This window comes from Oncorhynchus keta, chromosome 34, assembly GCF_023373465.1.
Source record: "Oncorhynchus keta strain PuntledgeMale-10-30-2019 chromosome 34, Oket_V2, whole genome shotgun sequence".
In the NCBI taxonomy this organism is placed as follows: Eukaryota; Metazoa; Chordata; class Actinopteri; order Salmoniformes; family Salmonidae; genus Oncorhynchus; species Oncorhynchus keta.
The window spans coordinates 45,415,296-45,438,392 of NC_068454.1; the positions used below are offsets into that span (position 1 = coordinate 45,415,296).

Below are 23,097 nucleotides of genomic sequence, written 5' to 3' on the forward strand. Positions count from 1 at the left end.
GCTATTTTTAAATTAAACTCTCATGGGAATACTTCTAACCACACATGCACATAATCCACGCAAACATTCAATTAATTTCACCGTACATCATTTGCCGCTGTATACCTTGGCAGCCATTAACGGATGTCAAGGTTCAAGTGTGTAACAGTTTTGGACATGTTGTGCACATCTTTTTTTCAGTAAGAGCTGACCCTGGAAGAAACCAGTCTCCACATGTTTCTTTTCTCTACTCCTGCAGACATCTGAGGAATTCCTACCTGTTTCTCTGCATGAGTCTCCCCCTCCCTCCTCTATACCTTCACTCTCTCCAGCCATGAAAAAAAATCTATTGCTATGTTGAGAAAGAGGGAGTGTTAAAAAGAGAGGGTAGTCGAATATCCTGAGGTATCTGAATTACTTTGCTTGTTTGTCTTCTCTCGTCATCTTACCTCCTTCTTCCTCCCCTCATTCTATGCGCCTCCATCTCCCTATTTTTCTCTCTCCTTTTCTCTCTCTATACCTTTATACACACACACACAAACACACACGCGCACACACACACCTCCTCCACATATATTATAAGCAGCTACAGTCTATCCCAAAATGACAGTTGGTGGTTTGTCATCTGACAGCTTCCAGAGCATTAGGTACTCAAAAGTACCAGTTACAGGTACCAGCCACACCCATTGATACATGTCAATGCTGATGTGAAAGTGGGTAAAGGGTAAAGGTTTGGAATGCGGTTAAAACAGAAAATAAATAGAAATAAAAAGAAGTGCCTAGCACTGGGATTGCACCCATGAGCTTCAAAACCATAGCCCACAGTTTAAACCCTGCGTCCATCCCATCTACAATGCCCTAGCAAGCCTACTAGACACTAATAGACACTCGCTTTGCCCCTAGTGAACAGTATTGAATTGCATGCATGCACAAGACATCTCCCAATGTCCTGGGGATCTGGACAAACGTCTAACACTGTAGTTGATCTGGTGGGACCTGGCTGCTTTTTGTTTGCATGCATCTATTGCTTCACGAGTTCACTCAGGGCTCAAGATATGCCAATGTAACTTCAACTTCTACGTAAATCATGTAATTATGTCAAAAGTGGATTTACGCAAAAGTTTGAGTAAGTCAGGATTCAGTAAATGACCCAGAGTGGAAAGTAAGCGTGTGTGGTGTGTGTGTAAAGTGGTTATATTGGAAAGCCCCAAACTATCTTTGAGAAATGAATCTCCTTTGTAGTTACTGTGTGTGTGTGTGTGTGTGTGTGTGTGTGTGTGTGTGTGTGTGTGTGTGTGTGTGTGTGTGTGTGTGTGTGTGGTGTGTGTGTGTGTGTGTGTGTTTCCGCTCAAACGCACGCATGTGCATGTGTCATTTATTACACAGCATGGAAGAATGCTGGAAGCTATAGGAAGGATGCCACACATTGCTTTTCTGACCATGTGATTTGTCAATAGGTTGTCCTTAGTGTCTAGTTTGGGACCAACCAGAAAGACAGGAACAGCCCTCCCCCATCAATCCCTCACTAACTCACCACCAGTTGCACGCCCTTTCAGGAAAGAACATTATCCTTGACAGACTAAAGGTGCCTTAAAGAGGGGCCTCTCTTTTTTTATTGAGGTGGTGACTGTGACACATTGATGTATTGTTTAAGAGGTTACGTCTGTTGAATTACATAAAACACAAGTATGTTAATGTACCATGTTACTTTGAAGACAAAATTACCTGGGTCATGTTCATTAGGACATGCAACTTAAAATGCTTTAAAATGCTGTGCAAAGAAAAAAATGAAATTAGTGTTTCTTATTGGACAAGTCCAGGTATTCACTTGCTGTTTCAGTTTGTTCACTTCCATTTGGTGCCTAATGAAAGTCTATGGAAAGAAACATTGCTTTGAAATCCATTAAATACATTGTGAAGCATACAGGAACATCGGTGAGCTGGATTTTTTGTCAAACATTGATATTTCTCCTCTTTGCACCTGGGTGACCACCAAGTCTAGGTCCAAAAGGCTCCTTACCAGCTTCTACCCCCAAGCCATAAGACTGCTGAACAATTAATCAAATGGCCACCCGGACTATTTACATTGACGCAAAGTAAACAATACATCACCAGCCTTAATAACTAAATATATGAAATGCCAATTCACCATGAAATACCATATTAACCTGCAGATATCAGATACCCAGGACCTTATCTGAGCCACGCACTGCGTGATTCACAGCTCAGGTGGAATTAGGCGGATTCCAAGCATGTGCAGCTTCTAGTGACAGTGGAGGTAAATCTGTCATCAGTGTTTTGTTCTTTTGAGTTCCTCAGGATTGATCCCAAAGCCTTTTATTTAGACCCTCCGGCTTTAAGGAAGTGCCTCTAAACGCTGCGCGGATTCAGTTTTACTAATTTCTACATCATATGGATAGACCCATTTTATCAAGGCCTCCATTGACATGGTAATCAATATGACTGTTTATGTTGAACTCCGGTTTAAGTCAATGATTCTCACATGCACTAATGTGTATTTAATATGGATTAGGTAAATCAAGATTGACAGGATTCTCAGGCGTTCCAGGCACAATAACCATATCCAAAATGTATTTATTGCACAGAAGAACAGCTGACCAATAACATAGGTCAACTTTTGTACTGTGACGGATAGTAAATTGACATAGGCTAGTGCTTTTGCTTTTTGTTAGGCCTACTCATCTTGTTGGCTGACCAAAAGTAGGCTAAATGTGGACAGTTCTTCAATATTCACCTCGGAATTCGATGAGAGGGACGAGTGCAGTTGCGCCCCCATGTGTCTGTCTTCATTCACTAATTTTGTATACATTTTTTATTTAACCTTTATTTAACTAGGCAGGTCAGTTAAAAACAAATTCTTATTTTCAATGACGACCTACACCGGCCAAATCCGGACGATGCTGGGCCAATTGTGCGCACCCTATGGGACTCCGAATCACGGCCGGTTGTGATACAGCCTGGATTTGTAGCCTACTTCTTAGCTGAAATTCCTGTGAGATGGACCCAATCATGTGACGAGCATAAGCTACATCTGACAGAGCCATGTGAGTGAGAGGTGCTTCGGAGCAGTGCAGCTGGGAGAAGGGAACTATAATTATTATATTCAGCCCAAGGGCACAACAGCCACATTGGCCACAAAAGGCATGGAATTTTTTTAAGGGGCATTATGGTCACACTAGGGAGATGCCAATGCAAAATTCGAGGCTTGGTGAGAATATTATCAAGTGTTTGTCAAATTGTGAATGAGAGACTGATGAAAAGTGTGCAGCTTTAGACTTTTTTCAAATCATCATTAGAGTCACATCATACAGCCTTAGAATGTATTCTAATCAAATACATAGCCCAACGTTCTTATCCTAATTAAAGTTGAATAAATAACTCTAAATTAAGTATACACAATGCCTTCAGACCCTTGACTTTTTCCACATCGTGACCCGTTTCAGGAAACTAGGCGTATGTCGCGGGTCACTACTTCACAGGAGAGCCGTTTGAATGTAAACTTTTTAAAATTATCAAAATGCTTCTTTTTTTTTTACAGAAATGCCTTCTCGAACATGTGAACGTTCAACGTTCATTAATAACAAACTTGTATACCATCTGTAAATACAAATACAATTCTTAAATTAGCCTAGTAGGTTAAGCCACAGAAAAAGCGGCATTCTTCCCACGAGCGATGATTGGCTGAGATAATGAGTGGGCTGGACATGCCGAGAAATTAGTTTGGATTGGTTTGCCATATAACCTTCTTCTGTCTATTTGACCGGGTCAGTATGTCTAGGTAATCCTGTCTAACGTGTTTTTTATGTATCGTCTATTGCTCCCTACTTTCCGGGTGGACCGAGTTTTGAAATCAGTGGAATTAGAGTGTGATAGCTAAGGGGGTGGAGAAAACACCTGTATCGGGATTACATCTTCAAACTAAGGGCAACTGTGGCATCTGTGACAGAGGGAGAAGCGTGCATCCATGTATATGAGCAAGATTGTCAGGCTAGCTACATTTTCAGATATTACACATTTCTAATTTTGTCAAAGTCATTTTAATTTCAAGTTAAAGCTAACCTTACGTGTATGATCTGTGTAGTAATATTATTCGTATTTCAGAGCCATTTGCTTGGTTAGGTATAGCCTAATATTAGCTGGCTAACATTGAACCTGGTTGGTTAGCTACCTGCAGATTCATGCAGGGTAGTAAAGTCACTAGTTGGGAATATGGTTCATTGTTTAGCTATCTAGCTAATTACATGTCTTAACAAAAGACTCCACTATGCAAATAACCATTTCAATAGAATGTTCATGATGTCACTGCAACAACTGTTGATAGACGTAGCTGATACATTCACTCTGGCTATCTATTCTGATTTCAGAGAACTCTTGTCTGAGTGTGCCAGAACTCAGAATAACTGATAAATTTACAAACGCTTAACACCTGTTGAATATGGCCGGTGTCACAGTGAATGTTGGCAAAAAAAAAGCATAACTAAATTGTTGCCAACAGCACAGTTGCAGTCACCAACGTTCAAGATAACATAAAAACAGCCTAACCAGCTCTGCTAGGGTGAGTAAAATGGTCAGTGAGCTGTTGTCTCATTGTTGTCTGGAAGTAGCTAGCAAGCTAGCCAATGTTAGCCAGTTAGCTTTGGGGCTTGACTGCTGTTGTTAGGACAGATTGCTCGGATCAACCCTGCTCCTCAGCCTCACATGTGAATCCTTAAAGAGATGGGTGGGGCTAAAGCTTAAGAGGATGTGAATGACGCTGAATGGGTGTAGTCAAAGAAGAGCCCCCAGTAGGTGTAAACAAATATAAAAGTGAGGTGAAAGTTTATAAACTTTCAAAGCAGAATTACTTTCCCATTGTTCTTCAACGATGGTGTGTGGTATGACATTTTATAGCTCGGAGTTTCTACTTTTATCCAATAAATTATTATTTAAAAAAAAAAATGTTATTACATAGGACCGAATTGAGCCGGTAGGTCACATATATCATAGCCATATCAGGGCCTAAAATAAGGACAACTCAGAGTATGGTATACTGTTATTCTGAAGTAGACTACATTTTCTTCATATCATGTTTCTTTAGGTCTGTCTAAAATAAATAATGGATTTATTGTGATTGTGTATATTAAATTGATGTATTATACTTTTTTAAATGTAGATGTTACAAAGGTCTGCATCAGTGGCTTGTAGGTTATGCGTGGAAGCCAGGAGATGCTAAATATGTTTATGTTAATTCATGTCTCAATTACCATGAGACCAGCAGTTATTTGCTTGACAATCACCGACTGACAAAATTTCATGACCGCCACAGCCCTAGTTAGCACCTCAGGGCACAGGTCTAGTTTCAAACAGACCTCACTGGGTTAACCTGTTCTCCCTCTTTCCTTCCTTCTTGTCAACCATCCACTCCCTTCCCTCCATTTCTCCTTCCTGCTGTTGATGAAAAGAAGCAACTGTCCCCATTTCAGCGCAGAGATGACAAACATATCGAGTGCCACACCCATACTTATCCTTCCAACTGTCGCTCCGAATTCAAAATTGTATTAACATGTTCAGTGGTGACCCGTCATTCAGGGTAGGTGGGCCTGTTTAGCATGTTACTTTGGCATTAATACATGTCACATGTCGTTATGCAAACAATGAAAAACAAAAAATAGAGTTAATAGTTCCATGCAAACATGTTCTCTTTTTTGCTTTCTTGAGCAAGCCAGCTCCAAAATGCAGGTGTTTCAGCCTAGCTCAGGGCTTTCTGTGGTGGTGGGGCAGCCAGCGGAAAATTTAGAGCGTAGGGGTTGGTAATGTTCTCTAGTTGCGGCGTGATTGGCTCAGTGCTCTGTCACTCATGGGGACACTGCAACATCTATGGGTAGAGCTTGAAAATGCAAGCCCCGTGGGTGCTGCCATAGATTTACATTAGAAGTGCCCTTCCGAGAAGGCTCAATGTCACTGGCCACAGATAAAAGGACGTCAAATCATATTATATCTACCGTAGCTTTGATTGGACTGATCATGTCAACATACCATCCAAATCTTAGCTAGCAAGCTAGCAGTCATAATCATGAATCAAGTCGAAAAATATACTGGCAAATCCTTTTCAATCCTTGTCAAAAGAAGAGACATTATGAAGAGAAATTATAGATAAAACGTATCGGTGCTCATCGAATATTGGATATAAACATTACACAAGAAGTTGGAATTCGCAAAATCAACAATGAGTGGTTTGGAAGGAATCAGCACTATGTTGTCCAAGTCTGGGTTTAAGGGTGTGTTTTCCAAGCTTAAAAGGATAAACATTCAACATGAAGGGACAGAAAATGTTTTAATTTTTAATTTATTTAACTAGGCAAGTCAGTTAAGAAAAAAATATTATTTTCAATGACGACCTAGGAACAGTGGGTTAACTGCCTGTTCAGGGGCAGAACGACAGATTTGTACCTTGTCAGCTTGGGGATCTGAACTTACAACCTTCCGGTTACTAGTCCAACGCTCTAACCACTAGGCTACCCTGCCGCCCCAAGGTTGAATACATTACCCATGCTGTCAATCCAGCATGACTTCTGCTGTGTTCAAAAGAACTGGAAACTTGGAACTGGGAAATCTCAGACTAAAGTGAGTTCAAGACGACTGAGAACACGAAAAAAACTGAGCTCCGACTGGGAAAATACGTTTTGAACGGTCATCCAACTCGGAATTCCAAGTTGGGAACTCGGACCACCTTCTAGAGCTCCGACATGAAGATCACTGATGTCCTGATTCAACCTTGTTTATGTTCAGTCTTCACAGTTGTCTTGAAAATACCATGAATCCAGAGAATGCCAGACCTTGATGACAAAGTTTGATGACAACATTTGCCCATGAAGGATTGCCGCGCCTCCTTGCTGTTCAAGTCACCACAGCACAAGGGGAGTCCAAAAATAGCTTGTATGATGCTGATGTAATATGCCAGGGAGAGATGTATACTGCAGCTAAGAAAGTAATTCTAAGTGTATGTTGTGTAGTAAGCTGTTAGTATCCCATGTGTAATTTGGTCCCTTTCCCCCGCCTAACTGATTCTACTGTTCTGACTTGGTGGTGGACATGTAGCCAATAGCCTGTTTTAGAGAAATGTCTTCATTGAATTTTCTAAGCGCTTTCATTCTTTGCTTATATGGCCCCTTTATTTATCATATGGTTCTGACTTGGTGTACAGGGAGGATACTGTAAGAACGGCCCATGTTCTGAATTCTGTCGCTGTACACGGAGATGCAGTGCCTTTAGACTGCTGCGCCACTCAGGAGCCCTACAATAATTGTGTGTGTGTGTCATTTCTTTAAAAAAATGTATTGAACCTTTATTTAACTAGGCAAGTCAGTTTAAGAACAAATTCTTATTTACAATGACGGCCTACACGATCATTGAGATCTTTTTCTTCACTAATCTAAACGTAATTGTTCCAACCCTGATGCAACAAACCTGATTATATTAACTAAACTTTGTTTGAGCAGAGCTGGATAAAACGCCTGTACACCCAGTATACTGCAGCTCTTCAGAAAGGTCCCCTGAGATAGACAGACTAGCTACTCTGAGTTGATGAAGGGGGCAATGTAAGCCAATCCTGCATACTCTTTATGTTCTTTAGAAGAAGTATGGGTGTGGCACGATAGTGTCATCACTGGCTTGATGAGATCATCAAGGAGTCTGGCAACAACAAGCCACTTCCGTCTACGTTCCCTTTTGATACTGTGACACAACATCAACAAAAATATTTTGGATCTCAAGTCATTCAAGAGGCACACTTAAAGTACTGTCTTTCCTTCTATTGAGTGTGTGTGTGGGTGTGTGCCTGTGCATATGTCTGTGTATGCTTGTGTGTATTCTCGGGATTGCATTATCCGTCTAGCTCACCTAGCCTACCGGTATATTAACTATCTCTAGGGTAATACATTAGCTTAACATTTCCCTTACCCAGATTTCATAGCCTACATTTAAAACAAAGCCCTGTCTTAACATCGAACCACATGAAAACATGAAAACAAGCCATGAAACGAGGGTCTATGCGTTTTGAAGGGGCTGCCAAATGACACCCTATTCCATATTTAGTCAGGTGTGTATAGGGAATATAACCCTATATGGAACAGGGTGCCATTTGGGCCTCATACATTGACTTCATGTGGTCTCTATGGAGAACAGGTGTATTTTCTGAGCCCTCCAAAAATCTACTAGGAGGTTGATTCCCATGGGGCAGCGGTTGGCACAGGTGGGTTGGCACAATGAGTCACGTGCCTACTGGGGACTTCCGCAACGAGAGGGCACCACGTCACATCACTTACTTAACACACACACACGCACACACAATTTCAGGAGAGAGGCATGGGAGGTGCTCAAAGGAGAAAGAAGACAACAGAGAAACTAAGACAAACTAAGTCTGAGTCCTCAGAGACACTTGGTTGATTGCCCTGTTATTGTGTGGTTTGAATGGATTGAGAGGAAGAAGGCTCAATGCACATTCAAACAAACGTATTAACGCATCCCCTAAAGGGATGGACTCGACACACAACTTGGGCACAAACCAAAAGTCATCTAACTCATTTCGAACGCACTTCTCTTCTCACTATCTCTGTCTCTCTGTATTTATGTCACTCTCTTTTTTCTTCACCTTTTTACCCTTCCTCCATCTCAGTCCCTTCATTTCCACTTTATCTACACAGCCACCTCCTCCCCCTCCCGACATTAGTGTCATCACATCCCCTTGTCCTGGGAAAATAACAAACCTGGAGCCTCTTCCCTGAGCCTCTATCCATGGAAATTTGACTTCATCTGCATGTGCTTTGATTAGCCTGCCACAAAGCATTGTGGGATTCCACTGGGTAAAGCCCAGTGTTATGTAACATTTATTCCCCCGTGTCACCAGGGCCGTAGGAAGGAAGGAAATGGGTTTCTGTCGTTTGGCGTTTGGAGAGATCAGCCATGTGATTGGCTGTTACCTTAGTACAACATACAGTACATGACCAGGGGAAAAGGGAAATAGGTTAACACACATGGGCACACACACTGGCAAAACAATGAACAGGGGATACACACACATATCAGTACATGCAAGCAAGCACGCACACACACACAAAGACACAAAGACACACAGACACACACACTGGCAAAACAACCCCCGTCACATGATGGTTTTCTGATTGAACAGCCAATATGAACTGAGGTAAAGACAGATTAGCATGTCTACTGAAGACAACTGTTATAGACTTGATATGAAGCATCCTAGGTTTTATGTCACGCTCATGTAGTTTGCCGTATTTCAAGTCAATACAACATAATGACTCATCATGCCTACCCATTAAGTGACCACACAGGATGGCACAACATGTTTCAGGGCATCTTCCCCACCACTACCGAATGGGACAAAAAAAAAAGGCATGACTGAGCTTATGCAATTACAAAAATACAATGCCCAATTCAACTCCAACCTCAAGCTGCTAACGTGTTAACCAACTCAATGCCGGTGCATAGAGTGGCCTCAAAGCATCCTGTTGCCATGCCAAGCTATGGGATGCCTATGCTAATCTTGTTAGCCATTTTGCACGTTGAACTTGTTCTGTTCTTAGCATTGTTTCAGGACAATGGCGTGGGCGTATATCATGGCCATTGTGTCGATAAGCAGCTATGGAGATAATACACTTTTTTTTGTCAGAGTAGTTCTTGATTGTTGCATTGTTTACTTGGACTTTACTTGGAAACGTCTATGTGAGGTCAAATGTCAAATCGAAGCAGAGAACTCCAAGAATTGTCTCGAGCCCTAGTTGGTTGGAATAAAAAACAGTAAAAGTGGGCTATTGTTTTTGCTTTCCTCAGCCCCTAACATTTGGACCTTGAGACTTTGTCCTGAGAGTGTGGATGAATGGCTGCCTGTGCCACGATTCAAATGTCAAAGAGAAGCAAGATAACTCCATCTGGATTGAGGACACTGAAAAATGACAATGGTTTTCTCTTTCCTAACTCTATGGCTTGGTTTGATCCCTCGCTGGTCTCCCCCAGTCACCTCTTCTCCACCAATTCGATTCTGTGATCCCTTTTATAAAAGTCACCACCTGTATGTGGAACGTAACCAAATTGCTAGCCGTGTGTGTGCGTAATAGTCATGACACACACACGTCTGGGAGTTATGGGTCTATAGGGACTCTTTTCCTTTACCGTTAATGCAAAATAAAAATTTATATCTTGATATATTAACTAAACTGTTGCATTCTAGCCCTCACAGCATACAGATGGACTTAGCTTGGTTCAAAAGAAGGTATTTCTTAAGTATTTATTGAATAATACAATAGCTTGGGCTCGTTTCCATTACGTTTATACTGTCCCTTCGGTGATAATGTTTCAATAGAGAAGTGAAAGCACAACCAGAGATGGGCAGTATTTCTGTTGCATGTACTTGAAATATGTATTTCAATTACTTCTGAGTATTTTGTAATTGGTATTAAACTGGGCTGAACTACAGTCCAATGTATTTTGTAACAAGATACTTTCGAGAGCTGTAATTGGTATTTCAAAATACATATTTCTATGGACATTCACATCCAAGGCATTCTGTCAATCGCCAAACATTTCTGTAAAAACCCAACACTAAAGCCTTGCCTTCCTATATTTCTAATTAGTCTCGCGCTGTTGGCATTAGGTGCACCCAATTCAGCTGTCCTGCACGCCGTTGTTCCCATTTTGAACCATTTCATGTGTTTGAAGGTACAAACTCTGCCATTATGACGTTTTTAGTTCTGTTTAAAAAAATCTGAGTGGTCGATCTCAGGTTGCCTCTTGAATCAGAAAAGGTTGGTGACCACTCCTCTAAATACATGGCTCTGGTAATACCCAATGGGCTTTGTAGTTCATTTTAGTATATACATTTAAATTTTTGTCAGTTAGCAGACAGATTGACTTGCTCAACAAAGGGAGATAAACAACAACATAACATAGTCATAGCAAGTAAAACGTTTCTGTAACTGTTACTGGAAGTGGACCGAAGCACAGCGTGGTGAGCGTACATATTGCTTTTATTTAGAAATGACGCCGACAAACACAATAAACAATACAAAACAACCGCAAAGCTTACGGGCTATTTGCCACAAACAAAGTTAACGTCCCACAAGGAAAGGAGGGAAAAGGGCCACCTAAGTATGGTTCCCAATCACAGACAGCGATAAACAGCTGTCCCTGATTGAGAACCATACCCAGCCAAAACATAGAAATACAAAATCATAGAAGAACAAAGCAGAATGCCCACCCCACATCACAACCAAATAAAACGGCTCTCTAAGGTCAGGGCGTGAAGGTCCCCCCCCAAAGGTGTGGGCTCCTGCCGCAAAACCTGAACCTATAGGGGAGGGTCCAGGTGAGCATCTATCCGCGTTGGCGGCTCTGGTGCGGGATGTAGAACCCGCTCCACCTCCGGCTCACCCCGCTTTGGTGGCGCCTCTGGTGTGGGGACCCTCTCCACGGGCCCCAGACTGGGGACCTTCGCCGCTGGCCCCAGACTGGGCACCCTCGTTGCAGGCCCTGGACTTGAGGCCCTCACTGGGGGCTCCGGACTGAAGGCTGTCGCTGGGGGCTCCGGACTGGAGACCGTCGTTGGAGGCTCCGGACTGGAGACCTTCGTTGGAAGCTTCGTGCCATGACTCCTCACTGGAGGCTTCGTGCCATGGATCACCACTGGTGGCTTCGTGCCATGGATCATCACTGGTGGCTTCGTGCCATGGATCATCACTGGAGGCTTCTTACTATGGATCATCACTGGAGGCTTCGTGCCATGGATCATCACTAGAGGCTTCTTGCCATGGATCTTCACTGGAGGCTTCGTGCCATGGATCATCACTAGAGGCTTCTTGCCATGGATCTTCACTGGAGGCTTCATGCCATGGATCATCACTGGTGGCTTCTTACCATGGATCATCACTGGAGGCTTCATGCCATGGATCATCGCTGGAGTGGAAAGACACACAGGAGGCCTGGCTCTGGGAGCTGCCACAGGACTTACCAGGCTGGGGATACATACAGGAGGCTTAGTTCTGCACGCAGGTACAGGAGACATACTGGAGGCTTTGTCCTCGGCCGAGGCACCAGATACAATGGGCTGTGGAGGCGCACTGGAGGTCTCCAGCTTAGAGCCTGCACAACCCGTCCTGGCTGGGTGGTTATCTTCACCCTGCAAATGCGGGGATGCTGGCACAGGATGCACTGGGCTGTGCAGACGTACCGGAGACACAGTGCGCAGAGCTGGCGCAGGATATCCTGGGCCGAAGAGACGCACTGGAGACTAGGCGCGCTGAGCCGGCAGAATCCGTCCTGGCTGGATGCTCACCCTAGCCCGGCAGATGCGGGGAGCTGGGATGTAACGCACCGGGCTGTGAACGCGCACTGGAGACATCGTGCGCTCCACCGCATAACAAGGTGCCTGACCAGTACGACGCTCGCCACGATAAGCACAGGGAGTTGGCTCAGGTCTCCAACCTGACTTAGCCAAACTCCCCGTGTCCCCCCCCCAACATGTTTTGGGTGGGGCTGCCTCTCTTCCTTGCTAGCCGTGTTCCCTCATAACGCTGGACCCCTTTACCAGCTGGCTTCGCCTTCCTCTCTGCTTCTATCTGCTCCCACGGCAGGCGATCCTTTCCGGCCAGGATCTCCTCCCATGTCCATGATCCCTTGCAATTCAAAATGTCCTCCCACGTCCATTCCTCCTTACCACGCTGCTTGGTCCGTTTGTGGTGGGAAGTTCTCTCATGGCCGTCAAAGGAAGTGGACCAAAGCATAAAGTGGTGAGCATACATATTCCTTTTATTTAGAAATGACGCAGACAAAAACAATAAACAATACAAAACAACAGTGAAGCTTACGGGCTATGTGCCACAAACAAAGTTATCTTCCCACAGAGAAAGGAGGGAAAAGGCCTACCTAAGTATGGTTCCCAATCAGAGACAACTATAGACAGCTGTCCCTGATTGAGAACCATACCCGGCCAAAACATAGAAATACAAAATCATAGAATAACAAAACATAGAATGCCCACCCCACATCACACCCTGACCTAACCAAATAGGGAAATAATACGGCTCTCTAAGGTCAGGGCGTGACACTGAGAATGTTTTTGCTGTTTGGGCTGGCTACTTGCACATTTATTTTTGTATTTTAAAATGCAAAATACATGTATTTTTATGAAATACACTACAAAATACATGCATTCTACAGTTTATTTTGATACATTGATCTTTATGGTATTTTGTAATTGTATTTTCTAATTATATTTTGTCATTTATGCACATCCCTGAGTGCAACAAAGTAACCTGGGGTTGTCAAACCACCTATGCACACAAGGAATCATTGACAGCCATTGGCAGTATGCACAATGTCTTAGGAGACTGAAACAGTGAGACGCCTATAGTTGTCAAACCTGAATTGGTGAAAGGCAAAAGAGCAGGACTCAGGGTAAAAAAAACTAACACTCCTCAAGAAAAATACATTAAAGAAGCCTCTCGCTCTCTCACTCTCAATTTCAATTTCAATTTAAGGGGCTTTATTGGCATGGGAAACATATATTTACATTGCCAAAGCAAATGAAATAGATAAACCAAATTGTAATAAACAATAAAAAAAAGAACAGTAAATACTTTATATCAACCTCTCCTTGTGTTTTCATTTAGTCTAATTGTGTCACAACTTCCAGCGAAGTTGGTTCCTCTCCTTGTTCAGGCGGTGTTCGGTGGTCGGCTTTACTGGTTTTCTAGCCATAGATCCATTTTTCGTTTTCCATTTTTTTTGTCTTGTTTTCCTACACACCTGGTTCTCATTTCCCTCATTAAGTGTTGTGTATTTAACCCTCTGTTCCCCCCCATGTCTTTGTGTAGAAGTGTTTGTTTGTCGTGCTTGTGCACATTTGTTACTGGTGCATGTCGGGTTTTGTACCCATGATGGTTATTTTTATGTCGTTGGTTTTGTACTAAACTGCTCCGGCTATTACCTAGTTCTGCTCTCCTGCGTCTGACTTCACTGGCACAAGTTACGCACGCCTTTACATATTGCCTTCAGAAATTGCCTTCACATACCTCCTTCCCTTTTTCTATTCCTGAACTTTTCTTTTCAGCTCTTTAACTCTGTCCACCTCTCTCTCTGATGTCTTTTTTTCTCTTTAACTCTCTATTTTCCACCCCTCTCTCTCTCTCTCTCTCTCTCTCTCTCTCTCTCTCTCTCTCTCTCTCTCTCTCTCTCTCTCACTCTCTCCTACCCTCATTCTTTTTTTGGACTCTTCTCTCACCGTAGCCTGTTCAAAAAGAGGGAGATTAACAGAGGAATGAACCACAAAGGGAAAATAAGAATGATAACAAAGGGAGGAGCCACAGGGTAAACAAACATATTTGGTCATTTAAGTCTGCAGGTCTATCTGGCTCCACAGACAGGGACAGACATATTAGGTGTCATGACAGAAACAGGATCATGTTCAATAGATTAGGGCACACATCATTTTTTAGAGTTTTGGGGATTTTGCAACAGAAAATGAAAATGAGTCATAGTCCCTCCCTGTTTCAGTCTGTTTTCTTCCGTTTGGTGACTATGAACACAACACAGTGTTGGGATTCAAGGCCCACATTCATGTTGCGGAAGCTGTCACTGAACAAAACTCATCCATGCACATCGGGGGATAAGGAAACAAAAGGCTTTGTTGTTTGAGAGAGAGACAAAACCAAAATTATTGAAAGGAGAGGGTATTTGTACGTGAGCCCTGCCCACTGAAACATAACACCTTTGAGATGTAGGCACGCACACACGCACGCAAGCACACACACACACACACACACACACACACACACACACACACACACACACACACACACACACACACACACACACACACACACACACACACACACACACACACACACACACACACACACACACACAATTCATGGATATACCCTCAAGACAGTTTTGGTTCTGTGCTTGGACCTGTGGAAATAGATTTGCTGTATAACATAGACGCTGTAGAGTTGACTATGCATACTTAGAATAACACATGTACTAACGTCTACACTATATCATGTATCCAAATTAAGATGGGGTTCACACTGCTTTACTAAAATTACATTGGTCAATACAGTAATGTAATACCGTAATATATGACATTTACAAAGCAGACACTTTTATCTAGTCCACATATTTCCATGTGTGACCCCAGTGGGAATCGAACCAACAACTGGTGTTGGTAGTGCCATTCAAACTGAGTCACTTACAGAACCAGTACAATACATAAGTAGAATGCAATACTGTAAAATACAATATATGATGATTACAATTGTCACACCCTGACCATAGTTTGCTTTGTATGTTTCTATGTTTTATTTGGTCAGGGTGTGATCTGAGTGGGCATTCTATGTTGTTTATCTGTTTCTGTGTTTGGCCTGATATGGTTCTCAATCAGAGGCAGGTGTTAGTCATTGTCTCTGATTGGGAACCATATTTAGGTAGCCTGTTTGGTGTTGGGTGTTGTGGGTGATTATTCCTGTCTTTGTGTTTGTTACACCAGATAGGGCTGTTTTCGTTTTTTTTCACGGTTTCTTGTTTTTTATATATTGTTCTATTTTCATCTTTATTAGATGTATCACAATAACCACGCTGCGTTTTGGTCCACTTCTCCTTCAACAGAAGAATCCCGTTACAACAATACTGGTGGAAGATGTATGATTGCCATCCCATTGAGCGTACCACCCTCCTTCAGGGCATTGATGAGGCATGCAATGACATCATTCCAGATCTATCTCAAGCTTGGATTAACAATAACAAAATGTTTTTTTCCCCAGGTGGATGAACAATGAGGACATTTACTGCAAAGTTTGAGAACATATGGCCAAAATGCAAAGTAGTGCCTGCTAAACATTGTTTCTTTAATTTGTTTCATTTGATTACAGTACACCTATAAATAAATTATAAATTATATCTGAACAATACATTTGTTTTTGTGTCAATGATTGTGAAAGATGTCTTTAATGATCACACTCAACATGCTCAGCGCTGACACAAATGACTGATGATTGGCTGAAATAAATTGATCGTAAGAAGATTGAGGGAGCTGTTTTATTAGACATCAGTGCAGCTTTTGATGTCATTGATACCAACATATTGCTGAACAAAATGTAGGTGTTATAGATTTACATCCTCTGCCTTATTATGTATTGGGAGTTACCTATCTAATAGAACACAGGGGGTTTTTGTTAATGGAAGCCTCTCTCATGCAAATTAATTTGAGTGTGGTGTACCACAGGGCAGCCGGCTAGGGCCATTATTGTTTTTACAAATGACCCCCAACTAACCTTGAATAAAGTCTGTGTGTCTATGTACACTGACAACTCAACAGTATACACGATGACTGCATCAGTAAAACAAATAACAGACACTTAACATAGAGCTCCAGTCAGTTTTAGAATGGGGAATTAGCAATAGGCTAAAAGCTACTAAAAGCTACATTTTTGGGACAAATCACTCGCTGAACGCTAAGCCTTGTTTAGATATTAAAGAATTAAATAATGTGGCTATTGAGCAAGTTGAGGAGACTTGTTGTAATCGTACTTTAGAAAGTAAGCTTTCATGGTCAAAAAATACAAACTCAATGGTTTCTAAAATGGGAAGAGGTATGTTCATGATAGGGCGTTGCTGTGGCTCTTGACATCTCAGTCGACCAGACAGGTCCTACAGGCCCTACTGTAGTTTTGTCGCACCTGGACTACTGCCTGGCTATGTGGTCAAAGAAGGACATAAGTAAATTGGAAACTGTCAGTAACTCAAAGTTGAGGAGAGATTGACTGCATCACTACTTGTCTTTGTGCTAGGTATTGATGTATTGAAGGTACCGAACTGTCTGTTCAAGCAGTTGGCACACAGTTCAGACATTCATCGGTACAACACAAGACACGCAACCAGATGTTTCTTCACATTCCCCAGGTCCAGAACAGAGGCTGGAAAACGCACAGTATTAAATAGAGTCATTACTGCATGGAACTCTCTGCCACCCTAGGTAACTCAAGCTAGCAATAAAACCAGTTTAAAAAAAAACTATTAAGGACGGTGAACACGGACGGTGAACAGCCATTTTATATATTTTATGATTAATTTACACTGTACTATGTATTAGACCTAGACATTGTTTGTACGTACTGATATGTAGGCTATGTGTGATGTTTTAAATTGATGTATTTCAGTCCTTGACTAATAATGTTCTGCACTATATATTATGTCTTGTTTCATGTGGACCCCAGGAAGAGTAGCTGATGCTTTTGCAGCGGCTGATGGAGATCCTAATCCTACGTTCAAGAACACAAAGAAACAGGGCTACGATCAAGAACACAACGAAACAGAACACAAGGTTGACTAAGAAAATAATTACAGAACCTTACACTTGTAGTGTATTTAAGCTTTTAAAAAGCTTCTAAAGTTCGTAATTTCTCATTTAAAATGTCAGACTTGATTTGCACTAATGAAAAATGTATCAATCGCTATAAAAATATCGAATAATTATAGTCACATAACAATATATATTTTTTTATAATAATAATATTTTCCTGCTGTGTGAAACTGGCTCAAAATAAGGTATGGGATTTGTACCTATCCAGTCACTTAAAGAGTTGTGCTTATTTTAAGGAAACAAGGAGGGAAGCGTGGATTTCTAAGTATTTGGAACATGGTCTTTAAAACCCCTTGGAACTACCGCTCCCGGATCCGGGAGAATTGTCATCAACTGACACTAAATTAGCATAAAGTAACAGACAAAAAATATTACTAGAAAATATTCATATTCATGAAATCACAAGTGAAATATATTGAAACACAGCTTAGCCTTTTGTTAGTCACCCTGTCATCTCAAATTGAAATTATGCTTTACAGCCAAAGGAAGACAAGCATTTGTGTAAGTTTATCGATAGCCTAGCATAGCATTATGCCTAGCTAGCAGCAGGCAACCTGGTCACGAAAATCAGAAAAGCAATCAAATTAAATCGTTTACCTTTGATGAGCTTCGGATGTTTTCACTCACGAGACTCCCAGTTAGATAGCAAATGTTCCCCTTTTCCATAAATATTATTTTTGTAGCCGAAATAGCTCCGTAAGTTCTTCACGTTTGGCTGAGAATTAGACCGGAAATTGCGGTCACGACAACGGTGAAAAATATTCCAAATTAGCTCCATAATATCGACAGAAACATGGCAAAGGTTGTTATAATCAATCCTCAAGGTATTTTTAAAATATATATTTGATAATATATCAACTTGGACAGCTGTATTTTCAGTAAGACCGGGAGGAAAAATAGCTACCTCTGTCTATTACGGAAGAATTACTCTGAGAGCACTCAGCTGGCCACTTCCGCAATGTAGTTGTTTATGCTCATTCTTCGACATAAAGGCGTGAAACTATGTCAAAATGCTTTAGACACCTTGGGAAATACATAGAAAAAGGAATCTGGTTGATATCCCATTCACTGCTCAATAGGGACGCATCAGAACGCAGATCTTTCAAAACATGAGTCACTTCCTGATTGGATTTTTCTGAGGCTTTCGCCTGCAATATCAGTTCTGTTATACTCACAGACAATATTTTTACAGTTTTGGTAACTTTAGAGTGTTTTCTATCATAAGCTGTCAATTATATGCATATTCTAGCATCTTGTCTTGACACAATAGCCCGTTTACTTTGGGAAGGTTATTTATTATTATTTTTTAAATAGTGCCCCCTAGTTTCAAGAGGTTTAAGACTAATGAGTTGAATCAGGTGTAAAAAAAATGGAAGAAAAAAAACTGTGTAAGAACTGTTAAATAATCCCTAATACTGTGAAGATTGATGGTGGATTGACGGTGGAGACATGAAGCAGTAATAAACTACAAACATGAAACAGGACAGGAACAGCGTCTGGACAGGGGACAAAGTCACAACATCAATGCTGACACGGGGATGAAACAGAGGAAACAGACAGATAAAGTGGAGGCAATCTAATAATGATGGAGCTTAGGTGGGTCCAATGAGGCGCAGGTTCGCATAACGAAGGTGACAGGTGTGCGTAATGGTAGGCAGTCTGGCCACCTCGAGCGCTAGAGAGGGAGAGCGGGAGCAGGCGTGACAAATACAGGTGCTCACTCACTGCCACCAATGGTGACAAGCCTAGAAACCTTTGGTCATGAGTTTTGTCACAATGGCAGTAAAAAGTCTGTTAGCTTACAAAATAAAACTGAATTAATTAATGAATTAAAGCTGCCTACTGAACTTTTCGATTTGATGAGCTGCATGGTCAGATTATTTTTAAGTATATGGTGCCAAAGTGTTTCCTTCTTACTTATAGAATGCAACGGTTCAAGTCCAGTATGTTAGTTAAAATAGTAATGACTGTCACGTATACTACCTCTCCGGCACACGAGGTCACCATGGTGCTCATTATTATGCACACCTATCACCATCGCTACGCACACCAGCACCTCATCAGACTGACCTGGGCTCCATCACCTGCCTGATTACCTTGCCTACATATGTCACTCCCTTTGGTTCTTTCCCTAGGCGTTATTGTTTCCGTTCCATTGTTCATGTCTGTATGCTACCTGTGTTTCTTTTGTTCTATGTTAATTTATTTATTAAAGCTTCCCTGAACTTGCTTCCCGACTCCCAGGGTACAAGTTACAGAATAACGCCTCCCCAAAGGGAAGCATTAGGGAGTGTTTTTTTAATTTATTTTTTAGTGTAGCTGACATCTGATCCGGTTGTCGCCAACGGAGCAACCGGGGATGCCTCAGCTGGCTTGTCAGGCTTCCATGCCTCAGCCAGCACATCAGATTTACAAGACCCGGTTGGCCCGTCAAGCATCCGTTGCCGAGTCTACAGAGGAAGCCTCAGCTAGCTCGACAGGCTTCCATGCCTCAGCTGGCTCGACAGGTTCACAAGACTCGGTAGGCTCGGCAGGCTCCCATGCCTCAGCCAGTTCGTCAGGCTCCCATGCCTCAGCCGGCTCGTCAGGCTCCCATGCCTCAGCCTACTCATCACATTCCTGCGCATCAGCTGGCTCGACAGGTTCCCGTGCCTCAGCAGAATTTATTTATTCAAGATTACCTAAACTTGCTTCCCAACTCCCAGCGTACACATCACAATGACAGATAAAATGTGAAAGATCAAAGATCCCACAACTTCAGCCATGCGTTCTCCTGCACGAATACATTGTAATACAAAATTGCTTGAGTCAAATGTGTTATAGAACGTCTTTCGACGAGGCTGTGTATTGTTTTAGTGATGCAGCATGTTTAGTTTGGTTATGAAGTGTGTTTTCATTCAATGCATTTGGATTTAAATGTGTTTTGATAGTGTGTGTGATAGAAGGCCGTCACTCTTGTTGTCACTCCATGCCTCTCAATGATTAAATGTCCCATAAACACTAATGAGCTCTCAGAGGACTTCCCTTCCCATACCACCTTGCCAATCCTACTACTTATCTTGAAAGTTGCACACATGCATGCACACACACGGACGCATGCATGCACACACAACAGATGCCTGCACACATGCAGGGACGCATGCACGTGCACGCACACTCATGCACAAACACACACACACACAAATGTGAACTGCCCAGCAAAGTGTGTTGCATACCACGATTGTGTCACTATCCCTGTTTCCCATTTTAATATAAATGAACATTTACCCTCTTGCCAATCCAAGACCTTTCACCTCCCTTAAATCAACAACTTACTTTGTCACAAACAGAAACTATCACATGACATTGAAATACTTCTCCGTGGCTGGGAAGGGAAGAATATGGAGACAGGAAAAGCGCTGGAGCACAAACACAAACAAACAATGGGCCAAATTGCAGTAATTAAGGACTACAGTTTCCCCCGGCCTCGTTAAAGCTAGTTACGTAGAGAAAAGCAGCCGAGCGGCAGGGACCTGTCAGCCTATCCATGGCAGCGCTGGTCAGTGCTCCTTTGGCCCAGAGCGGTGGATATCTACTGAGCGCCCTTAGGAGCGGCATGGCGGCATTTCCACCTCTGGTGGCATGTACAGAGCAATGTGTGTTCTCAATTAATACGTGGAGAAATCCGTCAGTCAGAGGGGAGACATGTTCTAGGCCAGGAGCAAATAAGAGACAAAAGAGAGCTCAGGGGCGTGGAGTTAGAATTGAAATGCCTTATCAGTGAGTCGCGTTGTTTGTGACTCATAGCGTGTTCTTTGTATAGGTGTGTGACAGAATGGCATCCTCTGATGGTTTCTGAGAAAGGAGGAATAGCTGCACGTTCAAATGATAATGATAGGTGGTTTGTGGCGAGGCTGCTCACATGCTTATGGTTAATTGGTTCAGGAACAGCCAGCGAGAGAGAAAGAGCGAGATAGATTTACAAAGAGAGAGGACAACTCTAGAGAAACACAGAAATACACAGAAAGAACAACTATAGGAAATACCTGTGGATAATCAACTATAAATGCACAACCATTAGACTAGAGTCTGGGCAGTTTGAGCCAATGTGCAGTATTTGCACCTGTTGCTATTGAACAACAGCGGTAGTACCTGGGTAACCAGATAAGACCAGTTCCTAGGAGCTCTTAGGACTTAGCCTGTGTCAATATGGCTCACCCTTTTCCTAACTGAACACATATCGAGCCCTATCCAATCATTAGAGAATATACTGGCCACACAATGATTCAGTATATTTGGTATAATGGAGCTAGGACTGAGCAAAGAGTAAGGTTGGGAAACACTATGCAAATACTATTAAAATCACCTCCCGGGTGCAGTGGTCTAGGGCACTGCATTACAGCGCTAGCTGTGCCACCAAAGACTCTGGGTTCGCGCCCAGGCTCTGTCGCAGCCGGCCGAGGCCGGGAGGCCCGCGGGGCGACACACAATTGGCCTAGTGTCCTCCGGGTTAGGGAGGGCTTGGCCGGTAGGGATATCCTTGTCTCATCACGCACCAACGACTCCTGTGGCGGGCCGGGCGCAGTGCACGCTAACCAAGGTCGCCAGGTGCACAGTGTTTCCTCCGACACATTGGTGCAGCTGGCTTCCGCGTTGGATGCGCGCTGTGTTAAGAACCGCCCTGGCTTGGTTGGGTTGTGTTTCTGAGGACGCATGGCTTTCGACCTTCGTCTCTCCCGAGCCCGTACGGGAGTTTTAGCGATGAGACAAGATAGTAATTACTAACAATTGGGGAGAAAAGGGGGTAGAATAAAAATATAAAAAAAACGAATTCACCTGATCACACCTTTTATGTGGCTCAGCATGACACTAATAATGCTAAATGTTGTCTTGCTGTTCAATTCCTATACATGTTTATATTATAATATTATAGATTAATTATTATTTCATATATAATGTATAGTGACAGCAGATTGCTTCAGCTGAAACCAGATAATTATCCTGAAAGCAAAATTATTGGCACCCTTGATAAAGACGAACTTAAAAGATACTGAGCTATATTGTATGATCAGAAAATTGGGAAATTTCAATTTCATTAACACAATTACTAATAGAAATATATTTTGTGTAACAAGTAATACATTTTTTAACTTCAGAGGAGGACAAGCAAGACAAAGTCACTCAATGTAAATGCATAAATCTAATTGAACTACATTTGAGATCATTATGCATAATGTGTGTTTGTCAACAGATCTAGAGTACTACCCTCTGAACCACACACACACACACACACACACACACACACACACACACACACACACACACACACACACACACACACACACACACACACACACACACACACACACACACACACACACACACACACACACACACACACACACACTCCCTCTCCCTCTCTCATATCCTATGGAGTTCTTCAAAACACCACTCCCTTTATACTGTAGTTTTCCCACCATGAACTAGAGAACCTAAGGGGGCTAAAACTGTACACGTAATTCTAAAATATCTTAAAACACACCTTTTTAGTTTTGCTTTTCCTTAAAGGTGCTATTTAGTCATTCAGTTTTTATTGTTGTTCTTTTGTTTTTTATCCTGTTGTTTGTTGTGTTGTAAATATTAACATTTCTTTTTTCATTGCGTTTTATGTTTTTTTCCTGTGAAGCACATTGCATTGCATGTCT

At 42.3% G+C, this 23,097-nt stretch overlaps 1 protein-coding gene across 1 annotated transcript in view; it reads right to left on the reverse strand.

Annotated features, from left to right (window-relative positions):
- The window catches only part of LOC118367201 (caveolae-associated protein 2), a 28,781-nt gene that overhangs the window by 4,331 nt on the left and 1,353 nt on the right, over window positions 1-23,097 (reverse strand). The window lies entirely within an intron of this gene.